At 37.8% G+C, this 26,861-nt stretch overlaps 1 long non-coding RNA gene across 1 annotated transcript in view; it reads left to right on the top strand.

Annotated features, from left to right (window-relative positions):
- The first annotated feature begins 1,379 nt into the window (after positions 1-1,379).
- LOC107649824 (uncharacterized) overlaps positions 1,380-26,861 on the top strand; it is a 39,514-nt gene continuing 14,032 nt past the window's right edge. The window contains exons 1-2 of the long non-coding RNA XR_001624149.2: positions 1,380-1,600; positions 6,262-6,377. This is a non-coding gene — a long non-coding RNA (uncharacterized LOC107649824). The remainder of the gene's footprint in view (positions 1,601-6,261; positions 6,378-26,861) is intronic.

Genomic DNA, 26,861 nt, shown 5'->3' on the forward strand with positions numbered 1-26,861 from the left:
CACTTCTAGAACTTTCCCTCTCAGATTATCTTCTGTCTACCTTGTATGGCCATAGTTGTTAGCATGTCATCTCCCTGACTTTAAAAGCAGATTGTGCTTTTTCCCTTTTTACTCCTCATGCTCAGTATAGTATCTGACACACAGTAAGTACCAAGTGAATGCTTGTTGGCTTGTTGACTCATTTGACTGAGTTAAAGTGAGTTTTGTCATTAAACATTGGAGAGAACTCTTAGGAGGAGACATGGTGCAATGGGAAGATACCAACTCTGGACTATGAGGTCCTGGGTTAAGATGCTCTCTGACACTTACTACCTGTTTGATTTTGGTTAAGTTACAACATCCCTGGGTCTCTCTCTTCTGTAAAATTAGAGAGTTGGAACAGGTAATCTCAGAGATCCCTTCCAGCTTTAGATGTGTGTTCCTATTATCCTATGATAGGATTCATATCCTGGATCTATTGCTCAATACCATGAAACTTTGAGCAAAACACCCTGTTTGCCTTGGTTTCCTTATCTATAAAATGGGGACAATAACAGCACTTATCTCATAGAAAGTTGTTGTAAGGAACAAAGCACTTAGAACAATGCCTGGCACATATTAATTGCTATATAAAAGGTTTAACCATACTAGTAAGTGCTATATAAATGTTTTTTTAAGTCCTTACCTTCTATCTTAGAATCAATACTAAGAATTGGTTCCAAGGCAGAAGAGAGATAAGAGCTAGGCAATTGGAATTAAGTGGCCTACCCAGAGTCACACCACTAGGAAATGTCCAAGACCTGATTTGAACCCTGGACCTCCTATCTCCAGACCTGGCTCTCAATCCACTGAACCACCTTATTTGCCCCTCAATGTTTTATCATCATCATCATCATTATTATGCGCATTGGACCATATGTCCAAGAGACCTTAAAGGTCTCTTCGAGCTCTACTTCTATAATCCAATTACAAGAACCCAGATTTCCTGATTCTGAGTTGTTCAATCTGAGAAAGATCCTGGAATCATTAAGAGTATTTTTTTTTTGCTTTTCCTTCATTTCCTATCTCCTCCTCCATCAATCACTCATGTGCACACACACACACACACAATCCACCAGCTAATGATTTCTATTGCCCAGCAGCATGTTTCCATGCTGATCTAATTTCACCATACATCCAAGTTGATGAACTACAAAGAATAAGCTTCCAAATTTAACATGATCCATGATAACATCAAGACTCCTCATGGACATCATCCCAAGCTCCCAGCTAACAAAGAGACCCTGGGAACCTTATTGGAATGTCCCTCTTTCACATGTTCTTCTTTGGAGTTTTAACACATTCCACTCAATAATAGCCATATTCTGGAACTTCAACTCAGTGGTGCATTGACCCCAAAAGCACATGTCAAATACCATTGCAAGGAATGCCAAGGGATGATCTAAATTCCTTTGTAGTTTTGGAATTTAGCACTTGAATATTAATTAAAGTAAGTCGGCCATGGACCCGGGTTTTAAAACATTATATTCCAATGAGAGAATCTTATAACTGGGTTTTCTGGAAGAAAATTTGATTGCTGATGCCTGTCTATCTTTTCCTCCATAGGAACAAAGTGACTGAAGTAGGTAAAATTTTTGTCTTTTGTCATACAACTGACCAATGAGCATTTATTTAATGCTTACTACATCAGGCATTGTGCTACATACTCTAGGATGCAAAGAAAAGGCAAAAATACTGTCCCCACCCTCACGGATCTTACAGTGTAATATGGAAAACAAATGTTCTGTCTATAACAGTGTACATACAAGATCCATACAGAGTAGCTGAAAGACCATCTTTGAGGGGAAGGCACTAGCAACCAGATGAGAAGGTGAATGGAGGGAAATGGAAATAAGAAAGAGCTCTTGCAGAGTTATTTTTATATGAATCATGGAAGGAATCCAGTGATTCTAAGTGAAGGTGAAGAGGAAGAGCATTCTAGGAATTAAGTTTAGCCAGTGGCCCTCCCTGGTCACTTAATTACAGATAAGAGAAATGAGAAATAAAAAGGTTATGTAACTTTGCTCAGGCTCCAAAGTTAGAAAATACCAGAACCAGGTTTTGAACTTGGGCTTTCTGATAACAAGACTACATTTTAGGGCTTTCCCCCATGATGTACTCTACTCTTCTTGGCTTTTATTTCTACTCCTTCAAAGTACAATTTTTCTAGCTAAAAGATAAAGGAATTTTAGTTATTATCCATAGTGTACTCAAGCACTTGCCCAAATTTACCTCTGACAAATGATTCTCAAATTCTTAGCCCTACTGAGTCCTAAGATCCTTTAGCCCTGTTCCTTCAACTACCTATTGGATATTTTGAATATTTTCATTTCAATGTCTCACTCTCATTTCAAAATCCACACGTCCAAACTGGAATTTATCATTAGGACAGCTTTGCAAGGAATGGCCCATTGCAGAATCATTCTGTGAAACATGGTATAAGGACTAGTCCATCCAACAGGAGCCTTAAATCTATCACTAAGAAGAATCAAACATTTTACTCCTGGTCATAGTGGTCTGACATAGGCATACTATGTTACCGGATACTATTTCTTTTCTTCCTCATGTTCAAAAATCTGGTTCCAAATGTAATGTGGGAAGGATAGCCAGGTGGCACACTGGATAGAACACCAGGTCTGGAGTTGGAAAGATCTGAGTTCAAATTTGGCCTCTGACACTTATTTACTATGTGACCCTAGGCAAGTCACTTAACTCTTAGTTGCCTCAACTTCTCATCTGCAAAATGGCAACACATTGGGGAGGGAAAAAACAAACTACTGTATCTTTGCCAAGAAAACATCATTGACAAAGTCAGACACAACTGAACAACAACAGCAACAATTGGTAATGTGGGATTGGTCAATGAAGTTCCAGTCCTTAGAGTTTGTACAATATACTCCAAAATCTCATTGGTGAAGCCATGGTACACATGCACAGCTGGCACTTGGGGAGCTGCTCCATTCTCCCTCTTCTCAGTGCCAGAGGACATTTTTTGCATGCCCCATCCTCTGAACAGCCTCCCAAAGCAAGAACGTTCTCCTTCAACTTTCTCTGGTAATCCAGGGGCTCACAGAAAGTTTGAATTTGCCCTCTGGGCACTCAAACTGGGAAAAGGCTCACAAACCCTGTTCTATAGGATGTCAATTCATATGAAGGCTTGATGAGTTGTGTGCTTCTGAAAATGTATGAAAGAACATTTCCCTGCCCATTTCAGAGTATATGCAAGTACCCTCTAGCTATTTTCTATTAGTAAAAATTAATTTAATTGGATACTGAACTGGGACTGAGGGGTGCCTATAAAAAAAGCTGGAAGAGATGAACTCAACCTCTCTGTGTGTCTTCTGTCTCTTCTTCTTTCTCTGTCTCTGTGTCACTGTCTGTATGTCTCTGTCTGTCTCTCTGTCTCTCCCTCTTTCTGTGGCTTCCAAGTATTGAGGTTGAGAAAGAAGAAAAGCTTTTGCTTCTGTTGTATTCTTTCTTTCCTGATCTTAAGTAAATGAGCATCAAAGATGAAATGAACCTATTTTTAAGACCTTGTGAGCTTCAAAAGATTGGAAAAGCTATCAAAACTCCCCTCAACATTAGAAGGCTACAGTATCAAGAGTAGAAAGGTCTAGTAAGCAGCCAGCTCTGAAAAGTTGGATGTCTAAGCCAGCCCAGCAGTGATTCAAGCTGCCAGCCAGTCCTAAAGGCAATTGTCTACACAATAGCCAGAAGTGAACTTGTTTTGTAACAATTGCTTTAAACTTGAGCCCTCTTTCTCCTGGAACCAAGCAAGGAGATCACTTTCCACTTTGGGGCAATACTGTTATACTTTAATGCTTGTTCTGCCATCTCAGTAAATATCTTTCAAAGTTATTGGTTAGTTGATATTAAGAAGTTTTTAATTGGTTAACTAATATTGAGGGAAGCTGGGTGGGAGCTTATAAGTCTGTGTCTCTCTCTTTGTCTCTCTGTCTCAACGAGTCACTTAACCTCCATCTTCCTCACTTTCCTCATCTGTAAAATGAGGATAATAATAGCATCTGCCTCTTAGGGTTGATATGAAGACAAAATGAGATATTTTTCAGTGTACTTTGAAAATCATGAAATGCTATATAGCTGCTAATTGCCATATTTTTGTAGTGATCACTTTTGTTGTGGTTGTTGTTATTGTGATATAATGGTAAAAGCATTGGCTTGGGGGTTAGAACACCGAGTCTGAATCCTTTGTGTGCAATTTATTGTGTGATCTCGGCCAACTCACTTCATCCTAAAAGTTTCGATATTCTCATGTATAAAATGGGGAGACTGATACTTTAATTCCTTGATAGGATTTTTATGAAGTCACTCATAATATTAATTATGGCTGGCATTGATGTAATCCTTGAAAGTTGATGAAGGGATTTCCATATGTTAGTTTGGAATATATTTCCCTTCATTTAAAATATATTCCATATATTTCCATCTCATTTGATCCTTAGAAAGACAACCCTATGAGGTGGTTGCTATTATAATCCCCATTTTACAGATGAAGAAATTGAAGCAAAGGGTCACATAGCTAACAAATGCCAGAAGTGGAATTTTTAAACAGTTCTTTGTGGCTCAGAGTCCAGCAGTCTTACTATCCGACATTGACTCTCAAGGGAAAACATGTTTTAAGATGAATATAAAGCATGAGTGCTTTAAATGCCTTGTGATTCTCACAGCCACCATGTGAGGTAAGCAGGGCAAGTATTGTTTCTCCATTTTCCAAATGAAGAAACAGATTCAGAGAGTGATTTGCCTGAGGTTGCATAGCTGGTTTCTAGAAAAGCTGGACCTCTAATCTAGATTATCTGACTTCAAGACTATAGCCCTAATTAAGATCCTGCCTTAGACCCTGCCTATATACGTACCCCTGAGCAAGACCCCTCAGCTTCTTGCACATCAGTTTCCTAATCTGTAAATTGAAAGACTTGATCTTGATGGCCTCTAAAGTCCCTTCCAACTTTAGAGCTATGATTCTATGATCGATTTGGAAAAGACAAAAGCCCCACAGCATGAACCATCTCTGAATATCAAAAGTATTCTCTCAAAGTTGTTTTCTTTTTCTCTAAGATCTGACAGGCAAGATTCACCTTTCACGTTAGCTGATTTTTCTCCATACCTGACAGTAAATCACATAATACTTATCCATTTCTCTTTTCCTATTCTATTCTCCCTACAAGGCTTTAGGCTCCACAAACCTGGCCAGCCAAATTCCCCCAAGAGCAGTCCAAACATCAGTCCCAGAAATGGTGAGGACCACGGGGTTTCTTTTCCATGGGCCATCATGTCAAACCCTGACCATCTCCAGGGATAATTAAACTAGATGTTCAGTGCCATCCATATTCCTTGTCAGAACAGTCTCATGGGAAGCACCTCCCTCACATCCTCCTTAAACCTAAAATCACTAACTGCCAGCTTGCCATGATCAGCCCTTTGCCAGCAGGAGACCCCCGAATCTTTTCCCAGCCCGCTTCATTCACGCAGGGCTCAGAGGTCCAGGGGCCCTTTGTTATCTAGCTTGTCAGCATCACCAGTAAAAGTTGGGGACCAGTGGAGGCATTTTGAAGAAAAGCATTTAGGTAATCAACAGATCTAGCAAATATTTAAAATATTAGAAGACCAAAAAATAAGATGGAATGCCCACTGCTGCCTTCTGCATGGACATGAATCTCTGGGGAACATTGCAGAGATACAATCAGTGTCTGTGGAAAGAGGCCTTTGACACATTTAAGCTCTGCTACCCTGAAGATAAGACTTAAAAACCCGACAGCCTGCCTATCAATAACTTCAGAGAGCATACCCTTCTGAGCTTTAGAATTATATTATATCCTCCTCACAGTACTTTTTTTTCCCCTTACTGTCTCCAAAACCCAGGCACATATCCACAATCTGAACCTCATTGAAAAATTCTTTTCTAGGATTTCTAGCTCTGCCTCATAAATCTTTGGGGTCAGGGCTCATGAGAGTTAGGTGGAAGGGAAGGCCCTGGGCACACCAAGCCCGAGGTGGCAGTCAACAGAAGCAAGTGAGCTGACTAGATACATGTAGATGAACCTCAGTACATTTCCAAACTCTGGGTTTGCTATAATCAGCACTGGAGCAGGGGACAGCAGCTTTTCTAGTCTGAGGATCACAGGCTTTAACAGTTTCTTTAAGACCTCTGTCAATGGTGGGTAGTACCAGGGAGGAGGGGGAAATTCCAATCCATTCATTTATTTGTTTGTTTGTTAACAGCTATGGAGAACGGTTTGATGGAGGAGAAAACTGAAACTCAGGGCACGACTGAGAATTTTGGATGATATACCAAATTCAGTTCAGCATGATTTCCTAAAGTGGCACAGTGGATAAAGGTTTGAATTTGGAAGACCTTAGTTTAATTTCTGCCTCAAAAACTTGAGCAAGTCCCTTAACCTCTAAAGCTCAATTTTTTCATCTGTAAAATGGTTTCTTCCCAGGATTGTTGTGGGAATCAAATTAAATAAAATGATTTGAACTCAAGAAGATATCTTCCTGACAACAGGCCAGGAACACTATCCATTTTACCATATAGGTGTCCATTCATTCTTTTAAAAACAAAACAAAAATTCTTTACCTTCTGTCTTAGAATTTATACAAGTATTGGTTCCAAGGCAGAAGAGTGGTAAGGGCTAGGCAACTGGGGATAAGTGACTTGCCCAGGGTCACACAGCTAGGAAGAGTCTAAGGCCAGATATATACCCAAGTCCTCCCAACTCCAGGTCTGGCACTCTATCCACTCCCAGTGTATAGCTGCCCCCTACCGATTCATTCTTAGTTAATCCTTTAAAACTTGTAGGGACAAATGATCTACTACTTAATTTAACAAAATAAAACTTTGTAAACTGTTTTGAAAGACCTGAACCATAAAAGCCATACAATTTCAAACCATAGATCATGTGTTCCAAACTTGGTTAGCAAGATATTAAGGAATTTGGCCTTTTTTTCATGTGAGTCTCTGAGTACATTTAGGATTAAAGCTTCTGGATTCTGGCCCTGGGTCAGAATAAATGAAGAGTATTTGAGTGAATAAACCACACCTCAACCCTCTATAACCAGCTAGGCCCCACAATTGAATTCTGCCCCATCTATCCTCCAGCCCTTCCCCAAGACCAGGACCCAGTCAGCATGAGCATCTTAAAATCTGCCCTGCTGGCCCAATGCACACCCCACCCCACTCTGCCTTCCACTTAGTGCTCAGTGAATGATAATAAAATCAACTAGATCATTGCTTCTGGGAACAATAGGTCAAAATATGAGCTATGTCTCACTCAGAATCTCTGTCATTTAGATGAATTAGAGGATTTCTATATGAACTGGAAGAACCTCCATAAACTGATGCAGAGTGAAATGAGCAGAACCAAGAGAACATTGTACACAGAAAGTGAAAGATTGTGGAACAATTCAAAGTAATAAACTTTGCTACTAGCAGCAATGATTCAGGGCAATTCTGAGGGACTTATGATAAAGAATGCTATCCACATCGAGAGAAAGAATAGTGGGAGTAGAAATCCAGAAGAAAACATATGATTTATCACTTGTTTGTATGGGTATAGGATTTGGGGTTTTGATTTTAAAAGATTAATCTATTGCAAAAATGAATAATATGGAAATAGGTATCAAGTGATAACATTTGTATAATCCAGTGGAATTGCTTGTTCAACTCCAGGAGGGGGGGAGAGAAGAGTGGAGGGAAAGAAAATGAATTAAGTAAAAATGGGAAAATATTTTTAAAATTAAAATAAAAAAATAAAAAAGTAGTGACACTGGCAGAATTATGGAGAATTAAGCTAGAAAAAAATAATCTTTGTCATTTAGAATGACAGGCTACCTAGTTGAAAACTCCCTAGCTATTAATCTCTCATACTATTCATTCATTATTTCCTTGGGAGATTCCAAACTGCCCTTCACATTACATATCTTCTTCTCACAGTTCTTCTGTCCACTTGCAAGTATTGAAATCTGTATGTCCCAAGAAGACATGACATCCCTAGCCACCTTCTCCACAACAAGATATTTCTTCTCATATCCCCTGACTCAATAAGCTGGAAGGTGGCATGATCATGCTTCTTATTCCTCACTAACACGTCTGGCTCTACTTTTATCCTATTCTTCAATACCTCCCCTCTTTATAGTTTATTCTAGATATGCTATTTTATCCAGGTTCTGGTAGCTGCTATCTATCAACCAACTCCCCAGATCATTTACTGTCCTTTCTCAAGAAGTCCAGAACCTGGATCATAATCTTTCTCTCCTCTCCAACCCCTATCTTTAAACTTGGGGATTTCAATTTACATATTGATTTCCCTTTGCTTCCCAGTTCATCAGTCTTTATTCCCATGTTCATTCTATGTCATCTAGGCACTTGCATGGTCATACTCTAAATCTTATTATCATCCCAAAGGGTTTCTCCTCTATAATCAATACCTCTTATTTCTTTCTACCTGACTCTAACGTTCCCTACTTCCATTTCTTCCTGTGCATCATCCTTTCTAAATTTCTTTTCCAACTTCATTGCAAACACTAGGTATTCTCTCCCTCCCAGTTTCCCCAGTCTAGCATCCCTGCTCTGGCCTTACTTAACTCTCTTCAAAATCATTACCCCATAGGTAGCTTTATACTGCCCCTCTACTTCTGATTCTCTTGCCTCACTGTCAATAACTTATTACCATTTATTCCTTTCCAATCCACAGTGGAAGATTACTCCCGCCATCAATTATCTCTATTGCTTACATATTGCTCAATGCCTCTGGAGGAAGCCACAAAACCACACTGACTGGGTCCATTACAAATGTGTCTTATCCAGTCTCAATGTGATCCTCACTGCAGAACCCAGAAAGTATTTAATAAATGTTTGTTGACTGCCTGTACACTAAGCCTTTTACCCTTTCCTGCTTGAATTCCTATTGCATCCCTCTCGGCAGCTGCTCCAGATCTTCTCTTATTTTCTCAAGCCACCTATACCATCTCCTATTCCCATCTTACCTCATACTTTATCTACCCCCAAAATTGAAGTCATCTATAATAAGGTTTTTCCCCCCTTCAGTTCTATACTTTAAATCACAACACTACCACCTCCCATTTTTTCTTTCTTTGTTCCTACTCTCAGGAAAAGAGATAGTCTCTCCCTTTTCTAAAGCCAGCCCTTCTAGTTGTGCCTATCAACTCATTTTTCTTCCATCCCTTCAGTGAGATTTTCTGTTCTGTGATACCTTTCATTTCACAATTTGCAACCTCTCCTTATCCACTGGCTTCTTTACTGTTGCCTAAAAATATGCGATCTTTAAAAACTATCATTCTCTAGCTCTCTTCCCTTTCACAGTCCAACTCCTAGAAAAAACTCTCTATATACTTATATCCTTCATTTTCTTACTGCTCACTCACTTAAAACATTTTAATATATCTATTTGTTTGTTTATTATAGTAAAATTCATAGTTACCTTGGTCCTCTTCCCTGCACTAGAGATGGCATTGTTTGACAAAAAAAAAGATAAATGTAAAAATAAAACTGCCTTGCTCATTTCTATTCATCATTTCTGTTTCTGGAGGTGGAAATACACAGTTTCTTATAATCCAGGTTCTAATCCTCACCATTCCACCAAAACTGGTCTCACTAAGGCCAGCAATGAGTTCTATAATGCTATATGCAATGATTTCTTTTAGTTTTTATCCTTTTTGACCTCTCTGCAGCATTTGATATTTTGACTCTCCTTTCTTTCTGGGTTTTCACAACACTGATCTATTGTGATTCTCTTGTTTGTCTGACTGTTCTTAGCTTTCTTTTGCAAGATCATCATCCATGTCCATGATAATCCATGTATAACCCAGATCAAATTGCTTGCCAGATCCAGGAAGGTGGAGAGAAGGGAGGAAGGGAGACAATTTGAATCATATAACTTCAGATAACTTATATAGAAATGAATTACCTGTAGGGGGCAAATAAATAAATAAACTTTTAAAAAAGATAATCATCCATGTCCAGCCCTCCTCATTAGGTGTGCCTCAGGGCCCTATTGTGCACTCTGTCCACACTCTATCTTGGTGATTTCTTCAACTTTGTGAATTCAACTATCATATATCTGTAGATAACTCAAGTCAACATATATCTACATATAATGCTAGTCTCTCTCCTAAATTCCTATCCTACATCACCAATGAAATCTCTATCAGGAAGTCTCATAGATGACTCAAATTTATCATGTCTAAACCTGAACTCATTATCATTTCCTTTTAGCCAGTGATGTCCAACTCCATATATAAATGGATCCTTCTGGGAGCATATTGACTTAGAAAACCATTAATTAGGGTGGAGTCAATATGGTGGCTTAAAAGCAGCAGAAGTTCAGACCTCCAAAAACCCTTCCTTACCGATCACAAACTGACTGCTCCTAGGAAACTGAAAATCAAACCTAACAACAAGACAGAGCCAAGGAACCGTCCTGCTGGACTCAATTTAAAAGGTATGCCCCCCCAAAAGCTGGAATCCAAGAACATTAGGGTTTAAGGGGAAAGCAGAAGGAAGGTCCCAGGACCCCTCCCCCCCACACACACTTAAAGCGCTAAAACTCCAGTGACAGCAGGAACCTCTGGGCAGGCAGAGGCACTGGTCTGGAGGGGGTACCTTGTGGGCAGGGCTGTGCCAGGCTCAGAGCACCGACACAGGTGGAAGGGAAGGATCTGGAGAGGGAGCACAGAGCTGGCAGCCTGGACAAAGCTGTGAAGACCCTCCATATTGCTCCAGCCTTCTGGGAGGTTTTGGCCTCAGGGCACATCCAGCCTAACCCAGCTGAACTTAATTTCATCAAAAGTCTTCAGAGGTCAGGGAAGCCCAAACTCCAACAACCGTCCCTTAAAGACTGCTGGACTTTAATTTAACCTAATCAAAAGCCTCCAGAGGGCAGAGAAGCTCAAACTACAACACCCTCCCCCACAGACCGCAGGGAGAGACCTTCTGTCAAAGCTCCAAGAGGGGAGACTGACAGAAACCCCCAAAACCAAAAAAAAAATGAGAGGAGCAAGATCACAGACAAATATGGAGAGCAAAGAAGGGGGTAAATATGAGGAAACAACAGAAAAAGAAGAAAGAAATTACAATAGACAGCTTCTGTACAGGCAACGAGCAAAGAGCAAATGAAACAGAAGGGGAGGGATCAGAAAAGGATAAATCAGAAATCCCAGCGAATTGGATCCAGGCTTTTGAAGAACTCAAAATGCAGTTCAAAATACAATAGAGGCTGAAGACAGTTGGGAGAAGAACTTAAAAACTAAGATAAGTCACTGAGAAACAGAAAATAGTGTCTTAAAAGTCAAAATCAACCATCTTGAAAATGAGGCAAAGGAGATGAAAGATGAGGCAAAGAGGATGAAAGATGACCTCCACAGAAAATCAGACCAGAAGGAGAAGGATGACCAAAAAGCCAGGGATAAAATCCAGTCTTTAAGAACCAGAATACAACAACTAGAATTAAGTGACCTCACAAGGCAGCAGGACACTATAAAACAAAACCAAAAGAATGAAAAAAATTGAGGAAAATATGACACATCTCATTCACAAAACAGAAGATTTAGAAAATGGTTTGAGGACAGACAATTTAAGAATCATTGGTCTGCCAGAAGACCATGACAAATGAAAAAAACCTGTACATGATACTATAGGAAATTATTCAAGAAAACTGCCCCAATATTCTAAAATAAGAGGGAAAAGTGGAGATTGAAAGAATCCACAGATCACTTCTTGTACTTAATCCCCAACTAACAACACCCAGGAATGTTATAGCCAAATTCAAGAACTATCAGACCAAAGAAAAAAATATTACAAGTTGACAAGAAAAAGTCATTCAGATACCATGGAACCACAGTGAGGATAACACAGGATCTGGCTGAATCTACACTGAAGGATCTAAAGGCATGGAATATGATATTCCAGAAAGCAAGGGAAGTAGGTCTACAACCAAGAATCAACTACCCAGCAAAATCAAATATATTCTTACAGGGGAAAGTGTGGACATTCAACAAAATAGAAGAATTCCAAGAATTTGTAAAGAAAAGACCAGACCTGAACAGAAAATTTGATGTTCAAGAACAGAATTCAAGAGAACCATCAAAAGGTAATTTAAAAAGAGAGGAAAAAGAAAACAAAACAAGACAAAAAACTCTTTTTAAAAAGAGACTCAATAAGTTAAAATGATATTTATCCCTATAAGAAAAGAGGTCATTGGTAACTCTTAAAAACTGATGTTATCTGGGGGCAGCTGGGTGGCTCAGTGAATTGAGAGTCAGGCCTAGAGATGGGAAGTCTTGGGTTCAAATCTGGCCTCAGACACTTCTGAGCTGTGTGACCCTGGGCAAGTCACTTGACCCCCATTGCCTAGCCCTTACCAGTCTTCTGCCTTGGAGCCAATACACTGTATTGACTCCAAGATGGAAGGCAAGGGTTTAAAAAAAAACCCTGTTGTTATCACCTGGGCAGCTAGAAGAATTACACTTAGAGGGAACAGTGACAAACTGTATAGGATGAAATAACAAGACATAAATAGGTATATAGATATATGTATGCATAAATGCATATACATGTGTGTATACATACATATATATATATACACAACTAGAGCTAAAAAAAGAGGTTAATACTAAAAGAAATGGGAAAAGAAACAAAAGGAGGTAAATTTATATGTCACATAGAAGCTCATGGTGGGTAGGGGGAGAACATCAATACACTGGAAGGGTAAATAGGTTCGAGACAGGAAATACTCAACTCTTATGTGCATTGAAATTGACCCAAAGAGGGAAGAACAATCCAATACATTGGGGCACAGAATAAATTCATGCCCTATAGGGGAGTAGAGGGGTACCAAACGGACTGGTGGGGAGGGAAGCAGTATAAGAGAGGGAGAGGGTTGGGGGTAGTTTAAAAAGACTGCAAAGAAAATAATGGAGGGAATAAGAAGGGAGGGGGGTAGAAAGGGAAGTAAAATAAGGGTGGGAACTAGGGGGACTGATTAAAAATAAACATTGGTGTAGAAGGAGATAGTTAAAGAAGAAAAGGCAGGACTAGGAGTAGAAATCAAAATGCTGGGAAATGCACAGCTGGTAATCATAACTCTGAATGTGAATGAAATGAATTCACCCATAAAATGCAAGTGAATAGCAGAGTGGATTAGAATCCAAAACCCTACCATGTGCTATCCACAAGAAAATCACATGCATGAGGTAGATATGCATAGGGTGAAAGTAAGGGGATGGAGCCAAATCTATTGGGCATCAATTGATAAAAAGAAGGCAGGAGTCACAATCATGATATCTGACAAAGCCAAAGTAAAAATAAATCTAGTTAAAAGAGATAGGGAAGGTAATTACATTCTAATAAAAGGCAGTATAAACAATGAGGAAATATCAGTACTCAACATGTATGCATCAAATGGCATAGCATCCAAATTACTAAAGGAGAAACTAATGAAGCTCAAGGATGAAATAGATAGAAAAACTATACTAGTGGGAGACCTGAACCTTCCTCTATCCAAACTAGATAAATCAAACCAAAAAATAAATGAGAAAGAGGTAAGAGAAGTGAATGAAATCTTAGAAAAATTAGAGTTACTAGATATGTGGAGAAAAATAAATAGGGACAAAAAGGAATGCACCTTTTCAGCAGCACATGGTACATTCACAAAGATTGACCATGTATTAGGGTATAAAAAATTTCAAACAAGTGCAAAAGAGCAGAAATAATAAATACAAACTTCTCAGATCACAATGCAATGAAAATAATAATTAGTAAGGGTACATGGAGAAGTAAATAAAAAATTAATTGGAAATTAAACAATACAAATTTCCAAAACCAGTTAGTCAAAGAACAAATCATAGAAACAATTAATAATTTCATTGAAGAAAATGACAATGATGAGACATCCTTTCAAAACCTATGGGATGCAGCCAAAGCAGTACTCAGGGGGAAATTTATATCCTTGAGTTCATATATTAACAAATTAGGGAGAGCAGAGGTCAATGAATTGAGCATGCATATTAAAAAACTAGAAAATGAACAAATTAAAAATCCTCAGATGAAGACTAAATTAGAGATCCTAAAAATCAAAGGAGAAATTAATAAAATTGAAATTCAAAGAACTATTGATTTAATAAATAAGACTAGAAGCTGGTATTTTGAAAAAACAAATAAAATAGACAAAGCACTGGTCAGTCTAATTAAAAAAAAAGGAAAAAAAACCAAATTGACAGTATCCAAGATGAAAAGGGAAACCTCATCTCTAATGAAGTGTAAATTAAGGAAATCATTAAAAACCATTATGCCCAATTATATGGCAACAAATATGGCAATCTAGATGATATGGATGATTAATTACAAAAATATAAATTGCCTAGACTAACAGAGGAAGAAATAGATTACCTAAACAACCCCATATCAGAAAAAGAAATTGAACAAGCCATCAGAGAACTCCCTAAGAAAAAATTCCCACATCCAGATGGATTCACAAATGATTCCTATCAAACATTCAAAGAACAACTAACCCCAATATTATACAAACTATTTGACAGAATAAGCAAAGAAGGCATTCTACCAAATTCATTTTATGACACAAATATGGTACTGATTCCCAAACCAGACAGGTCAAAAACAGAGAAAGAAAACTATAGATCAATCTCCCTAATGAATATAGATGCAAAAATCTTAAATAGGATACTAGCAAAAAGACTCCCGCAAGTCATCACAAGGGTTATTCACTATGACCAGGTAGCATTCATACCAGGAATGCAAGGATGGTTCAATATTAGGAAAACCATCCACATAATTGACCATATTAACAAGCAACCCGACAAAAATCATATTATCTCAATAGATGCAGAAAAAGCCTTTGATAAAATACAACACGTATTTATATTGAAAACACTAGAAAGGATAGGAATAGAAGGGCCTTTCCTAAAAATAATAAACAGTATATATCTAAAACCATCAGCAAACATCGTCTGCAATGGAGATAAACTAGAAGCCTTCCCAATAAGATCAGGAGTGAAACAAGGATGCCCATTATCACCTCTACTATTTAACATTGTACTAGAAACACTAGCAGTAGCAATTAGAGAACAAAAAGCAATTGAAGTTATTAAAATTGGCAATGAGGAGACCAAGCTATCACTCTTTGCAGATGATATGATGATCTACTTAAAGAATCCTAGAGAATCAACTAAAAAGCTAGTGGAAATAATCAACAACTTTAGCAAAGTTGCAGGATACAAAATAAACCCGCATAAGTCATCAGCATTTCTATATATCTCCAACACAGCTCAGCAGCAAGATTAGAAAGAGAAACCCCACTTAAAATCACCCTAGACAGTATAAAATACTTAGGAATCTATCTGCTGAGACAAACACAGGAACTATATGAACACAACTACAAAACACTCTCCACACAGTTAAAACTAGATCTAAACAATTGGAGAAACAGTGATTGCTCATGGGTAGGTCAAGCTAACATAATAAAAATGACAATCCTGCCCAAATTAATTTACTTATTTAGTGCCATACCCATTGAACTACCAAAAAACTTCTTTACTGAATTAGAAAAAAATGATAACAAAGTTCATTTGGAAGAACAAAAGATCAAGGATATCCAGGGAAATCATGAAAAAAAAATGCAAAGGAAGGAGGACTTGCAGTACCAGATTTCAAACTATACTATAAAGCAGTGGTCATCAAAACAATTTGATATTGGCTAAGAGACTAGACTAGGGGTAAATGACCTCAGCAAGACAGTCTATGATAAGTCCAAAGATCCCAGTTTTTTGGACCAAAAACCCACTATTTGATAAAAAAAAAACTTCTGGATAATTTGGAAGATAGTTTGGGAGAAATTAGATTTGGATCAACATCTCATACCCTACACCGATGAACTCAGAATGGGTGAATGACCTGAATATAAAGAAGCAAAGTATAAGCAAATTAGGCAAACACAGAATAGTATATTTGTCAGATCTTTGGGAAAGGAAAGGCTTTAAAACCAAACAAGAGCTAGGAAAAAAATCACAAAATGTAAAATAAATAATTTTGACTACATCAAATTAAAAAGTTTTTGTACAAACAAAACTAATGCATACAAAATTAGCAGGGAAGCAACAAATTGGGAAACAATCTTCATTACAAAAACCTCTGATGAAGGTCTAATTACTCAAATTTATAAAGAACTAAACCAATTGTACAAAAAATCAAGCCATTCTCCAATTGACAAATGGGCAAGCGACATGAACAGGCAGTTCTCAGCCAAAGAAATCAAAACTATTAATAAGCACATGAAAAAGTGCTCTAAATCTGTAATAATCAGAGATATGCAAATCAAAACAACTCTGAGGTATCACCTCACACCTAGCAGATTGGCTAACATGACAGCAAAAGAAAGTAATGGGTGCTGGAGGGGATGTGGCAAAGTTGGGACATTAATGCATTGCTGGTGGAGTTGTGAATTGATCCAACCATTCTGGAGGGCAATTTGGAACTATGCCCAAAGGGCGCTAAAAGACTTTCTGCCCCTTGATCCAGCCATAGCACTGCTGGGTTTGTACCCCAAAGAGATAATAAGGAAAAAGACATGTACAAGAATATTCATCGCTGCGTTCTTTGTGGTGGCAAAAAATTGGAAAATATGGGGAAGCCCTTTAATTGGGGAATGGCTGAACATATTGTGGTATATGTTGGTGATAGAATATATTAATGTGCTGAAAGGAATGATAAACTGGAGGAATTCCATGGGAAATGGAACAACCTCCAGGAATTGATGCTGAGCAAAAGGAGCAGAACCAGGAAAATATTTTACACAGAGACTAAATATAATGGACTTCTTCATAAGTGGCAATGCAGTGACCCTGAACAACCTGGAGGAATCTACAAGAAAAACCACTATCCACATTCAGAGGAAAAACTGTGGGGGTAGAAACATTGAAGAAAAACAATTGCTTGAATACATGGGTCGAAGGGATATGGTTGGGGATGTGGACTCTAAATGAACATCCTAGTGCAAACAACATGGAAATAGGTTCTGATCAAGGACACAAGTAATACCTAATGAAATTGCATGTAGGCTGCGGGAATGGTGGGTGGAGGGGAGGGAGAGAAATAAAGTGATTATTGTAACCAAAAAAAAATAAAATAAAATAAAAAAGAAATTTAACAAAAAAAGAAATAAAATTTAAAAAAAAGAAATCCATTAATTAACGTTAAATTGTATTCTTATTTATTCTGTTAAACATTTCCCAATTACACTTTAATCTTGTCTGGCCTGCCCTTGGAGTTTTGCACACCATTTTCTGCCTATTAATTCGACATCTCTGCTTGAAATCACCACTCCTCCTAAGCATCCTCTTTACATCCAAGTCTTTACCATCCTTCCGAAATTTCAGGTTACAACCTAAGAACCATTCCTAGGTCTTTGTTTTCATTCCTCTAATATCTAGTCAGCCATGGAGGCTTATCTTATTCTGTCTCTTCAACATCTCTCACATTAGTCCCTTTTTCTCCACTCATACAATCACCACTCTAATTCAGGCACTTGCCACTTTTCCTCTGGGCTATTGCAGTAATCTCTCAATTGATCTCCCATCACTCAGGCTCTCTTCTTTTCATTCCATCCTCCATAGAGCTGCAAAATTAATATTCCTAAAGGAAATTTCTGACCATGTAACTTACCTGCTCAAAAAGCTTCCATGGCTCCCTATTCCTCTGGGATAAAATATGAACTCTGGCATTTAAAGACCTTCCAAATCTTATTCTACCCTATCTTTTCAGGAAAATATAATTCTCCTCTTCATAAACTATATGCAAAGCCAAACTGGCCTATTTATTGTTCCCTCACATATGACATTATATTTCTCATTTCCTTTTCTTTGCATAAACTATCCTCTACTTTTGGAAATTCTCTTATCTCTCTAATGTTTCCTTAATTCCCCCAGATTCCTTCACACTTAAGGACCATCTACTATTGAAATTCTTTCTGAATTCCTTCAGTTGTTTACTGCTGCTCACATTACTTTGCATTTATTTTTAATTGAGTACCCCCTAGACAATTCATTTTGGGGGGAGGAAGCTTCTAATCCCTCTCTACTTCAGAGCAGGTACCATTATCTTCTGACTGTTTTGTGTCAGCCACAATGACTCTAATTGATGGCTAAGCTAAAACTGCATGGATATGTTATAAGGGTGATCCCTGGCCTGGAAGTCTGCTTCTTTCTATTGGCCTTGAAGTGTAAAGATGACTCACTGAGCTCAGAAGCATCATGTAGAGAGATTAATTTCCATCTACCTGGCTATGAGCCATTAGCTCATGTGCCCCCAGGTAAGCCTATGTCTATGATGAGTCTACCTCCCTATAAGACCCTGTACTAAAGGAAACAACAAACTGGACCATATCTGCACCTGTTCTAATGTGTGTTGGGGAGGGGAGTGTGAAGGGAAAGGTCCCTTCATTACCTTTCCCCCAGGGAGCCCTGTATATAGCACAATGTCTGGCATACAGAAGATTCTTCTTGATTGACTCATCTGTTGTTTTGCCCTGTAAGACAATCTTTTTTCAAATATAGGCTCACAGAAAATACTCCAAGATAAAGGGGGAAAAGAATCATAATCATTGTAGGAATATAGTTAAGGATAGTCTGGTTTCTAGGGTTAGTTTCAAGAAGGGAAATTTGAGATAAGTCTTGGGAGAGGATTCTGGATAGGAAGGGAATTGTGGGAGTCTGAACTGAAAATAACTGAAACTTCCTTCTTTCTTGGATTTTACTTTGAGCTGGAAATAGATTTTTGACTCTGCCTTAATTTCCATCAAGCTGAAGGAGGGGTTTTGCTCTAAGAGATTCTCCTTGGATAGTCAAGATTTCGTGGAGAAATCTTTGACATCTAGGTAGATTTAAGATGGGGGATGCTCTCCATCTCTAGAGAAAGAACTGTTGGAGTCATTTTTCACATCAGTGCATTTATGGTTTTATTTGGGGGGTTTGGTTACATATTAGTGTGCTCTTACAATAACCAATATGGAAGTGGGCTTTGCAAGACAATAAAAAAGAAATAAATAGAAAGAATTTGTCACTAACTCGTCTGACTAGTCATGTAATCTTAGGCAAGCCACCTGTCTGGGCTATCTTCACAATGGTGATAATAATGCCAAATGAATTTATAATTCAACCACCACCCAAATTCATCTTTCATGAACACAGGAGGATACTCTAAAAGAAGCAGAGAAACAAGGGTAGATAACAGGTGAGGTGTTGCAAAATAATCCTTTAACCACAACACCATAATGTATCAGATTAAGATGGTTGGTTCAGGTGTGGTCTTTCCCAGAGAACTCAGATTCAAAGCCTGGGATGTAAGGCAGCTTATAGAAAGCAGACTGCCTGCTTTTTGGTTTGGTTTGGTTTTTGCATAGCCAGAGGTTGTGCACTCCTGGGGAATTTTTCCAGAAGGAATTTTAAAACAGCCTGCAAATACCAGGAACTCCCAAGATAACACTCTTACCAATTTACATAATGTGAGGGTTGAAAGAGAGGACCATAAGGCAGTCCTTTTAAACTGTGACACAGTTTAAAATAGTGAACCTTGGCTGGCATTAAACTATAGTCCTCTAAAAACACAATTATAAAGCACTTAAGACTGTTCAGCCAATCAGATTCCTTGATTGGCTGAATGTCCCTAACCCTGTAATTTTTCATACAGGGGGCCCCGTATGCCACAGTTAACTGGTCGTTGGACTCTTCCATTGTGATCATTTCCAGGGGGAGCTAACGTTCATTTGAACAAATATTATTTTCTGCTTCTTTGGTTCATTTCTTAAAAAATGTCAATCTTCAATAATAGAATTCCTAGTTACCTATTAATAATGCTGAATATTGTTGAAGTTGCTGGCATGGAGAGATTTTGATCATTTGGATATAAAATGGTTACATAAAATGACCTAGCTTAATTCTAGTTTGGCCATGATTCAACTCATGAATTAAGCATTCATTCCTTTGGTTTCTCTATCTGCAAAATGGGATTAATAATTATACTGGTCTCTTGCAATCAGCTTGCATCTAATTCAATTCTACAAGCATATATTAATTACCTACTGTGTTCCAGTAGCCATGGAGGAGGAACAAAATTTAAATTGTTCCTCCCTCAAGGTTTACATCCCAAAGAAGAATTGGAAGGAAGTGTTAAAGTGTAGGCAGAGAAGGAAATGCAAAATATGAGTAAAAAAGAAAAAGCAAAATAATTTCTGATGGAAAATACTAACAAACTGGGATAAGGTAGGGGGATTGGTAAAAGCCACTTGAAAGAGATTCATTTGTACTTAGCCTTGGATAGAGCCAGGGATTCCAAGAAGTAGAAGTTGAGAGTGGAAGAGCAAGAAGCAGCCAGTACAAAGGTGGGAGATTTAATGTTGAGTATCAGTTATACAAAATAGATCAAATTGGCTAATGTGTAGGATATACAAGGAAGAAGCAAAGCAAGCTTGGACTGGAAAGATGGAATGTAATAAAATTGTGAAGGATTTAAAATGTCAGACAGAAGGATTTTATTTTTATCTCAGAAGCAACAAAACCATTGAAGCTCTCAAAGGAGTGACATGGCAGTTTAAGAATATCATTCTGATAACTCTGTGAAGGATGGTTTGGAATAAGGAGAGATTGGAGAGTCAGAATGAAGATGGTTCTGGTGTGAATGGATGGAAGGAGATAGATACAAGAGATATCAGAGAGTTTATATGTATGAATATATATGCAAAATATGTAAACATATGCACTTTGAGGAAGAATGAAGAGTTGAAGAGGACAGCCTAAGGTAGTGAATCTAGATGACTGCTTAAATAGTGGATGCTTTAAAGTAAGGAAGTTATGAAAAGTTTAGGAGGAAAGATGATGTGTTTGGTTTTAGATTTGCTTAGGTGGAGATGCTGGTGGGATATTCAGGTGAAGGAGTTTAGCAACTCAGAATTAGAGAGATATGTAGATATAGGGATCATGTATAGAAGTTATTCTTGAACCCCTAGGAGGTAATGGACTCATCAAAAAACCAAGCTCTTTTTGCAATGGCAAAGAATTGAAAACTGAGGAAGGGGTCCTAAACTGCACAGGTCCCAATGTGTGTCCCAGATCCTGGAACCCAGTAGGTACATAATAAATGCTTGTGGATAGAGGGGTTTTTATAGGCTATTTTAAAATTCCTTCTGGAAAAATTCTTCAAGAGTGCACAACCTCTGGTGTGGAAAGGAAAACTAAAGCAAGTTCTGGACTTTCTGCCACTGAGTCGGAACAAACAGCAGGTGGAATGTTGGAGAGAAGATATTGACAAGACTGACAGTTGGTGGGGAAAGGGGCAACTGGGAGTGGCAGTTGGTCTTGTGATGAGCACTTTCTTCCCGACTCTGGAATGGAAAGAGTCTCTCTCTCTCCCTGTCTCTGGATAGAAGTGGCTCTATTCCTGAATTTCCCAACTGTGTGCTCTACCTGGATCCATGTGATCATGTTCATCGGACAAAAGGACTTAAAGGAAGCAGTTTGGATTGTAAGGCTGGTCTTTAGGGCATCAGCCTGAAGAGACAGGCCCAACCAGCTCTGAAAGTCAGAACTTTTCTTGTTGCTTGCTGTCTATTGCTAAGACTTTTGAAATTAAGAAAGTTAGCACAGATATAGCATATACAGCAATAAGAGAAACCCTCCACCAGCTCAAAAGCTGAGAGAGACTCAAACCTCATCTAGGGAAATACCTATTCCCTCTTCCCTGATACCTCCCCAATCCAAACTTGTTATTAAAATTTATATTTATTTGAATATCACAGTCAGATAAGAGGACTAACATTTCAGGGGATATAGAGGGAGCTGAACCTCAGGACAGCCACTCAACTATAAATAGTCCTTATTGGATCTCTGCTGGGTGACTAAGTCTGGGGGGAGGCTTGTCCCTTAGGAGGGTCCATGCTTACCTACTCTGGGGTATCTGCAACATCAATCTATAGAGAACATATGCCCTCAAGCTATCATAAGTGACCCATTTCTCAGGAACCCCATTTTTCAAAAATAGCCTCTCAGCAGGGGGCATCTCTGTCCTTTTACCTCACTGGCAGCCATATTCCCTCTCTCCCTTCAACTGCTCCATTCCCTGTTATAAAACCTTCAGTATCCCCTGTTCTTTAAATCCAACCCCCTTTTTCTCAATAAATATTACACTGGCTTTACAAAAACAAAACAAATGCTAAAGAACCAGGTCTGAAGATAGGAGGTCCTAGATTCAAATCTGATCTCAGACACCTCCTAGCGATGTGATCCTGAGCATTTGCCTAGCCTTTACCTCTCTTCTACCTTGGACTCAATACTTAGCATCAACTTGAATACAGAAAGAATAGATTTTAATTTTTAAAATATAAATGTTTGGAGAACTGAATTAGATAAAATAACCCTAACATGAAAGCTGATTGCAAGAAGTGAATATAATTATTAATCCCATTTGGCAGATGAAGAAATCAAAGGAATAAAATGTTTGATCCATATGTGGAATTATGGAGGTAGTGTGTGTAGGTGTATATATATGAATATATGTTATTGTATATGTATATGATGGAATAATATTGTGCTATAAGAAATAAGGAATATGCTTGGAAATGATCAAATAAAATATTATGTAAAAAAAGAAATAAGGAAGAGAATGGCTTTAGAAAATCTGGGAAGACTTTCATGAACTAATACAAAGTGAAATGAGTGGATTCAGAAAAAAAATTTACAAAATAACGATATTGTTACAACTTTGAAAGATTTAGGAATGTTGATCAACACAACAAAACCAAGCACAACTCCAGAAGACTCATTTTGTATATAGATATAGATATGCTGAGATAGATATATGTGTATGTATATATTCACACATGCCGAGAGAGAGAGAGAGAGAGAGAGAGAGAGAGAGAGAGAGAGAGAGAGAGAGAGAGAGAGAGAGAGAGAGAGAGAGAGGGGGCGGGGGGGGGGAGAGAGAGAGAGAGAGGCAGGCCATGGCTAGTGTAGGAATTTCTTTTTCTTGACACATTTATGATAGGCTTTGCTTTTTCTTGCTTTTTCAATGGGTAGGGATAGAATTGGTGAGGAAAAAAGAATTTGAAAATGAAAATCAGATAAAATTGAATTAAATTTTTAAAAACAAAACTACTAGAGAGAAAAAAGAGCTCAAGACAGAACTGTAGATTTTACACATGCAGAGTTTGTTATACTGTACTAATTGTGATACACACAACATCTAATACAAGGACATACAGAAAATGACCATTAATGTTGGTAATTTAGATCTTAAATGAATCTGTGATCTAAGTTGTATAAGTGCTCCATATGCTGGTACAGATCACTGCTTTGCCAATCTTATTTAATTCTAATCCATACCTTCATCTAAATTCTCCTAACTCAATAGAGGTTTTTCTCTGGTCCTTTTAATGACTCAGGAGTACTAGTATGATGCTTAGTCTGACATTCATCCTAGCTATATGACTTTTCTTCCTTTTTAAAATCGTCCTTTTCTAATTACACATATTGGAGTCTCTTATTTCAGTTTTTTTCTTGCAAGAGCTCTTTGTTAATATACTGCAGCCTACTTACTCCCACCTTGTATTTTTCCTTTGAAATTTGTATTCTTCTAAAACCATGATATATCATATGATTGATTGAAAGTCAGTAGAACAGCACTGAGATAGTATTGGTGCCAAAATACTTACACATATATTACTTTTTCTGTTTTGGGATTTATAATGAGACAGAGCTTGTCATAGTAGTGTAGAGGTCAGTCTTGAAGTCAGGAAGACCAGGATTCCAATCTTACTTCTGACATTATGTGGCCATCAGTGAATAACTTAACATCTTAGAGCCCGAGGCTACTCTCTATAACTATAAATTACAGACAAAATACGAATTTCTGCAGGTAAAATAAAAGCTCATCATACCAATGAAATCACAAGTTCAGCTCTATGCCTTACTGTCTATTTTGTCCAGGACTTTTTTAAACAATATGGACATTTTTTAAATGGTCTAAAGGAACAGAAAAGACAGACAGACAGATTCAACAAGCTACACTCCAGCTACTTGGAAATGTATGTTTTTATCCCCTCTATTTTTCCAGTGAAGATCTGGTTTCACAGAGCTTTCATTTGATGAAGGGGATAACTTTGCTCAAAATATTAATATAAAATATACAACCAATTTTCCCTTTTATACAAAGTACACAAATTATCATAGCAATCTATCTGTCCATCTATCTGCCAGCAAATGGTATGCAGAAGAAAGAATGCTTGACACGAAGTCAAGGAACCTTGGGTCATATTCTGCTTGTGACACTTCCTAACTGCATCACCATGGGAAAACCATTTAAATCTCTCTGAGTCTTGGTTTTCTTGTCTATTTAATGAAGTATTGGGAGAGATGATCTTTATGGGACTTTTAACATCCAATCCTCCAAAGAATTACCCAAAAGAGGAGGTGATGGAATCATCCTATAGCATGTAAACTCCTTAGGGATAGGGAAGATGTTGGTTTTCAAATTTTACTTACAGAAAATCACACACAATACATAGCAGGCATTTAATTGTTGAATGCTAATTGATTAATTCCAGCTCATTCAAAATCTTAAAGTGAAGGCTGGGGAGGATAAATTGTTAAGTATGTTATACACAGGATTCTTGTTCAGGTTTGGGTTGACCTAGATAGACTTAGATGCCCCTTTAAAATGATGAAATTATGTGGTTCTATGATTCCATGTGCCTACTATCTAAATGCTTAGCACAATGCTATTTTTCCAGAATTAGTGTTTGTGATTTTACCTCTACAACTGTATGTCAAGGACAGCTGTAGCCTAACTTATTTCATGTGATTTATATTTCATTTAAAAACATTTTCCACTTTGTCAAGGTCTGACAAGAGAAAAGTCATTTTATCCTAAATTTCTCAAAATTAAAATGAAACAAATTATATAATTGTGAAAGGTTATTGGTCAGGTGAGATAATTCTCTTCTATAATGTTTTCCTTCTGCCTGTGTATTAAGGGTGCCATGATAGCACACTAGACTGCAAATTCAGTGTGACTTCAAAGCACACATTGTATTATTCTGACATCTGGTGCTCTTGCTTCAAACCTAAGCTTATGAGCATTAAAAGATCTGTTTATTGACGATTTCATGTTATAGGTTAACTGTATTGTGCATCATAATGAAGGAGCATATTCTTACTACTCAACAAGTGAAACACTATGTTACTAAGCATTGACATTATTTCTGATGCCATATTTCTGCATGTTAATGTCTAGATATTGCAAAAATATGGTATCATCCATAGTTACATAGCTCTGCGTGCTTGATCCCTATAAGCACGATTTTGCATCATTGTCTAATAAGTATACTGGAGACATTTTCAGAAAAAGTTGACATCCTTTGTTACAGTCCTAATGGAGCCACTATGGTGTCAGTGAAAGAAAGAAAACAGTTTGAGTCACTTTCAAGGTTGTATGCACTCTATACTTCATCAGAGAGCCTTGGGAATTGAATGGAGAACTAAGGCAACTTGGCAAGTAGAATGTAATTTAGTTAACAAAGCTCCTCCAAAGTTCATCTATTTGTCACAAATGTAGCTTCCTTTTTTTTTTTTACAAAGCAGGTCTATAGAGTTATACTAGCATGAAAGATCTGTTTGGGAGGATCTATCCTTTCTTGGGATATAGACTGTCTATTTTAAACAAACTCCCTTTTCCTAATTGATATACTTGTTCCCCTTTGTTTCTGGAATCTCCCATATGTAGAATCTGCCATGTTAGAAACTTCTGGCTCTTGTCTCATAGAAGAGCATCTAATCAGATGTACCCTTCCCTACCTACACACTAACCTTGTCCTCATGGGCATCCTTAAGCCATTCTGTTCCATAACATGACCCAGGTCCACCTTAGTCTTCTATTAACCAGAGGTTTGAGGAAAGTCTGAGTTGGATATCCATCTCAACAAACCATAGATTCCCTTCCTACTATGGCCTGAAGATTCTCTCATCTGAGGCTCAGATTCCCTTCTGTTGACAGTCACAAGTATATTTAGTCTCCTCTGGATAGAATAGTTTCATTTATTCTCTAGGGTCCCTGTGACCCAGCTTTATCTTTGGATCCTCTCCCCACACTTCCCTCCCTCTGTTCTTGGATGTCTCAAATTAGGTCTCATGCTATCCCTTGAATGGATTAAAATGTTCCCCTTAATAAAATCCTATGGCTTTCAGCATTCATTGTTTGATCTGCATCTTTGGTGAAAACCTTTAAGTGACTTGAAGCAGAACAGGAGTGAATTAAGTATTTTAGGAAACTACATTTCTTAATAGGTTTCCTGATGTATTTTCCACATGGATGTGGCATTGATCAAGACAAGTATTAAATGTTCTCAAAAAAAAAAAGGAAAATGAATAAGTTCATGAATTATGACTTATTTGCATTTCTGTTGCCAAGGAGAATCTAGGCATTTCTCATGGAAACTAGATTGGAGTAAGGTTACTAAAATCCCCAAACCCCTAAGTGTTGACTTCCTTAGGGATAATTTTGTTTCTATTACTCTTAGCTTAATCACACGATTAACACCTTGGACCAACCTTATATTGATGGGTTCAAAATATTGTCTTACATTTATGTGGCACTTGGATATTTTCCCTAGATAGGTAGTACAAATATTATTTCTCTTTTGGGTCTTATGTATAGTCTGTTTTTATCATTCTATCACTTTTTAAACTATCTATGCCATATTAAAAAGATTGAGAATTTTTCAACTAAATTTTTTTTGTATTATCTA

Source organism: Monodelphis domestica, chromosome 8 (assembly GCF_027887165.1).
Source record: "Monodelphis domestica isolate mMonDom1 chromosome 8, mMonDom1.pri, whole genome shotgun sequence".
Taxonomy (NCBI): domain Eukaryota; kingdom Metazoa; phylum Chordata; class Mammalia; order Didelphimorphia; family Didelphidae; genus Monodelphis; species Monodelphis domestica.